This window comes from Monomorium pharaonis, chromosome 2 (genome assembly GCF_013373865.1).
Source record: "Monomorium pharaonis isolate MP-MQ-018 chromosome 2, ASM1337386v2, whole genome shotgun sequence".
Lineage (NCBI taxonomy): Eukaryota > Metazoa > Arthropoda > Insecta > Hymenoptera > Formicidae > Monomorium > Monomorium pharaonis.
The window spans coordinates 5,889,034-5,895,046 of NC_050468.1; the positions used below are offsets into that span (position 1 = coordinate 5,889,034).

General features: G+C 23.2%; 1 long non-coding RNA gene across 1 annotated transcript; it reads left to right on the plus strand.

The window, feature by feature from the left end:
* Positions 1-579: 579 nt before the first annotated feature.
* On the plus strand, positions 580-5,467 carry LOC118644529. Its single transcript, XR_004962305.1, has 2 exons — positions 580-768; positions 1,487-5,467. It is a non-coding gene; the product is annotated as an uncharacterized LOC118644529 (long non-coding RNA).
* Positions 5,468-6,013: the final 546 nt, after the last annotated feature.

Here is a 6,013-nt window from a genome sequence, read left to right on the forward strand (position 1 = left end):
GAACGAATACATATTGTTCAAAATGAACACATGGATGTAAAACAAGGTACTGCACAATCCTTTTATACTTGTAATTTTGATATTATCTATTTTGATATAGTCTTGATTTCTCATAAGTAATTATTATCATATGTAATTGACTGATATGGAATTATATAATTTATATTTATATGTTAAGAAATAAAAATAATAAGAACATAATTTTTTTTCATTTACATTTAGATGAAGATCAAGAGAATACAATAAGTAATAGTACATTAATTAACCAAACAGATCCAAAACACCCGTATACTCTTAATAAAGTATACGAAGAAGAATTAGGTGAAAGCTCAGAAAAAAGGTTACATAATATTGTTATCACAAATAATGCCAAAACATTTTGCATTATATAAAGTTAGATATTGTGTCACAAATTTATAGCAACATTTTAATTACATGAAATTATTGCTTTTTAAAATTTATTGATTAATTTTTCTTTCTGCATAAATACAAAAAATTTTGTCTATATCTCAAAAATGTATTAAAACAGTAAATTTTTTAACATTTTTGTTAATAAATTAAGTTTATGTAATAATATAAATGCAGGCAGCAACAGCAAAATTCAGAAAAAAATATCGGAAAGCTCATACTTATTACTGAGGAACATTGGAATAAATTTTTGTCTTATCTTGAAAATTATAATGTATCTGGAGAAGTAACATTTAATTGTAAGGAAGAATCAAGATTTAAACCAAGATTATTCGTAATGAATCCTGCTACAAATGGAAGGTTAGTCTTTATTTATTTTTATTTTCATTAATTAGTTCATAACTAAATGAGAAGTATAATATTTCAAATAAAACAAAATATTCAAAATATTTCACTTTCCACACAATTAATTTTACTTGGTATAAATATGATAGAATTCATAGAGAAAAATCACTCAATAATGGCATATCATTGTGTTTTGAATATTTCTTAAACAAAACTAAAAGTAACTTAAAAAACGTAACAAAAAAAATATTTGAAAAATTAAACTCCAAAATCAGTACACATTTTCCCTTTTTTCTTTTTTAATATAAATTATTTTTACATATTTACAAGTTAATTTATATAAGGAAATCTTTCTCTTCAATGTAAAATATTTTTTGTCAATTATACAAATATCTTAATCAGGTCAGCAAGATACAATATGTAATGCAATTATATATAAAGGTCAGATTGTTAAAATCGTTTTTAGTAAATTTTATATTAAAAAAAAACTATGAATGTATAAACAAGTTTTTATTTCTTTAATTACGCGGCTATTTTTATCAGTAATACAGTAGAATATTTAGATTTCGTGTAAAAAGAGGTACTGCTTTAAGAGAACTATGCCAGTATTGGTAATCTTTCTCTATATAATTTGGGGAAAAAATAATGTTCCCACATATTTTTCAATATTAATTTTTGAAAATGATTACAATTTTATTGCTTATATAATTATTTGCAATATTTTTATTATTAGCACTGATATTTTGACAACGTTTACATCGTATATACCATACAATATGGAAATACAGGACGTAAATAAAAGTACTTATCCGTTGACGTCAACGAAGAATTCAAGATATAAATCTCGATTGTCATTTAAAAAATTACGCAGATGTACTGCAGCGGTATTTCATCGTTGTTTTCAAACTTTAATAAATAAAATGAATTATAATTATTTCTTTAAATAAATAATCAAAATATAGCTTATATTTTTAAACTGATATTTATAAATATAAGACAAATATTGATATAAAATAAGTATAAGAGTATGGTGTCGTAGTCATGACTCTTTAATTCTAATTTATAAATTTACATTAATTTTAAAATCCTTCTTATTCTCGATGTACATTAAAATTTGCAATTTCTTAAGTTCTTAAAAGTTTTATAAATAAAAATTATAATTATAATCATGCCTGTGATGTTGCTCTCTTTAGTTCCTAGCTTCTTGTCAGAAACATAGTCAAGTTTTCTACAATTTTACACAAATATACAAATTCATGTACAACTATTTATTAAATATAAAACTGCGTTTATTTACTACGAGACGTTATCTTAATTTTCAACCTATCAAAAAGCTCCTCTAAGTAACTGAAGAAAGACAAGAAATACTAATCAAAAGTTAAACAGTAAATAAATATAATCTTAACTTTTGTATAATAATGATTAATAAGATGTATTGTGTTTCCAGTAGTGTCCCTGATCATAATGGTTTTATTGTACAAAGTATTTTGTTTCTTTAATTATAAACAAGACGTTTTAATAAAAATGTAAAGTAAATATATTGTTAAAAAGTATAAATAAAAAAAGAGCTACTACAATATAAATTGCAAACATTTATAACTATTATATGACAATTATACAAAGTAAAAAGATATCTTTGAAATTCAGAAGAGTACAATTTCAATGTAATTACAAGCCGTAGAAAACAGATATTGACCAATTAATTGGCATAAATACATCGTATCGACTTTCTGAGCGATATATTAGTATTATCTGTTGTGTAACTATTTGAAAATAAGGAGCGAATCAAATTGGGTACATGGCCATATTGGGTACAGGTGTCTTACATATGAATTGTTTCGTACACTTCGTGTTTTACACAATCTCTATATCATAAAGTTTTTTGCATTACATATAAGCAAAAAAGTTTTTATAATTGCAGTTTTTTATACAATTTGTTACTCGATTAAATGATTAGATTACACGATTAAATAATTACATGAAATTAAATATTTATATCTCATTTTTATTCTAGACTTTTTTTTCAAAAAAATGTTTATTTAAAAATTTATAACGAGGTAAGAATAAGCTTATACTTATGCTTTTATACATATAAAGATATGCTTGTACTTCCATAAATTGGTACATTAATAAATAATAGAATATAATTTCTATATATTATATTGGTATATCCAAAATAAATAATTTACGTACATAACAATGTATAATTATTTTTAAATGTATATTTTATCACATTAAAACAATCTTTAGTGTGCTAATATAAAAATTTTCAGTGTTTGTGTCATATTGTACACAGTCAAAAATGTTCTATCTTCAAATGCTGAGTTAAGAGTATGCTTAGTTCATATAGTTTATTGTTGTCACTCGTTTTCTTCAAGCAGTATACATGCGATTATCACGAAATATTAAAATAAAACTATTATTTACGGATAGTAATAATAAAATGGCAGTTTGGAGTTGCAGTAAAACAATAGCTTGTGGTGCAACAATAGCTGCTACTTTAATTTATTGTTTTATGATATTTTACAATCACAGGGAAAAGAAAGAAATAGACAGTAAGTTAAAATGTATTTATCTAATTGAAACTTTCGTCGATCTGCCGTTTGTTGATATAAACATATGTATAATATGAGAAAATCAATTGTAAACATTTTAACAAGCTAATTGTAATATTCTTATTTAGAAGCTAATAATGATAAAATTTTCAAAATTAAAATAACTAGTTTATCTTTGTTTAATATACATAGAGAGAAAAAAGTTTACTAAAAATTCAGCTAATAATATATACACCACTAATGTCAAAAATTAAATTAAACGAGTTGTTTTTTCTTTATCGGAATAAACATCTAATAATCCAAAATCATTACGCAGTAAAAGATTATACCAGGTACAATTAAAAGTTGTAGAAGATTGTGATTCAAGTATAAAAAACGCCAGATAAAAATTTCACTTAAATTATATCAATTTCAGTAATTATTTTCGATTCGTAATTATTATTTCTAATTCAGAGTTAATGTTTAATTATTTCCTAGTTAATTATCTTTAATAAGTATTTCTCTTAAATATATAATATTGTGAAAATTATTAACAAATCTCTTTAATTATTTTCTTATTAATTAATTACATTAAAAAATAGTTTAACAATGTAATCATTTAACAACGATTATCTGTGATAAAATTAAATGTCTATTTGTTTTACATATTTTTCTTTGTTAAAATATTCGAATAAACTAACGATCTAGTTAAATTCTTTATACAGATTCTTTATACATGATTATTCAAGCAAGACGATTATTTTAAATAACTCCTTCTTTTGCACACCTATTCAACAATCAAGATGACTTAAATTGTTTTTTAATTATTAATATTAATAACTCAATAGACTCAATAAATAATAGAGTTCAGATAAACATTTTTAACAGAACAATAAAATTATTGACGTTAAATACGAAAACATTATATGCTTCTAATGATTCTTCTACTAACAACAGGTACTGTTCTCTTTTTAATTGTTAAACAAAAAATCTTTACATAAAAATTAAATCCCAATAAATTAATTTGATTTTCATATAAGATGCAGCTTATAATCAGATGACTAAAAGATGTAATAACTCAATAAGAGATAGTTTTTGATGGTTTACCAAAGATTTAATATTGAGATACATATTTCATATTTAATATTTTAATTGATAAGTAAAGCTATCGTTGTATTACTTGCTGATTTTATTGAAACACAATACAAAAACGCGTGTAGAATAGTCAAAAATAATAAAGATGTATATTTTTATATCAGTAATAATGCAGTTTTAAGGTTGAAAACCACTCCTATTTATAAGCACAAGTAATTAACTCGTTGCTCACAAATTATTTTTAAATTTTGAAGATAAGGGTTTTTCATGTTGCTGAAAGTAAATTTAATGCAAAAATTATATATTTTGAAATGACAAATCCAATGTGACGACTCAATAAAACAATCTTGTCTAATTTTTTGTCGTTTCCAGGAATAACTGAGGAGGATATGACGAGAGTTTATCCACATTTTATTTTTATTACGATGTAAACTTACTACTTACATCAAAGTATACGCAGTGAGATCAATCGAACATTTTACGCGAGACCGTTTCGAACTTTCTGATTTGCGTCGAGATAATTTATCAATAACAAAAAACAAATTTAAAAAACAATTTTATTATACAAATCGCTTCATAAAGCTTTCTCTCTTTTTCTCTTTCTCTTTCTTCTTTATTTATAAATTTATTATTTACATTCATGTAAAAATGAATGTAAGAGGAATCACTTGACATTTTTAATTTAATAATCCCGTAGATTATTGTTTTAAAACTTGTGTGTCATTTCAAATTCTATAATTTTTGTATTAAATTTGCTTTCAACGACACAATAAATTTTTATCATCTCCAAAATAAAAAAATAACTCTATATCGTAAGCTTACAGCAATGAGTTAATTACTTGTGCTTGTAAGCAAAATACAACAAGTTATTTCTTAGTGTTTATGAATACAAGAAATAGTTTTTATCTTTAAAATTGCATCATTGTCAATATAAAGAAATATGTGTCTATTATTTTCGGCTGCTCTAGTATGCTAAAACTACAAGTATACTAAATAATAAAATTGGCAAGTAACACAAGGTAGTTTTATAACACATATGTATTAAGATATTCTTATTAATATTTCCCTTAAAAAAAAAAAAAAAATGTATTAAATATAATATTTCTAATTTTTGGCTTTTTTATAAAAAGAAATCTACATTTATTATTATGATTAGGTCTACCGGTTTGACTACAATCTGCCACAAAGATGAATCTAAGGAAATTAACATTATAATTCTATCATTGAATCATCAATGCCTTGTAGAGCATGTTACGTCATTTCGTGGAAATCGATTAACAAATACACGCAAGATTAATAAATGTACAAAAGAAATGGAAAAAAAATGATTCGACTGTTATAATCAATGCTTCTATATAAAGATAAAAACAACAACCACCAGAAGTGAAGAATCTTATATAATATTTCTTAAAAATTTTGTATTTTCAGAGAAATTTATCGAACGTTTCTTTTATTAAAAAAAATTTGATAAATTATTGTGTTAATATTTGTTTTTACAAAATAGCATAAAAATTTTTATTTTTCATTAAAGAAAAAAAAAGAAAAGCAGAGAGAGAGAGAGAGAAAATACAATTTTTCCTATATGGATATTTACATATGCTATTATGTTACTTTGAAATGTTATATGTAGA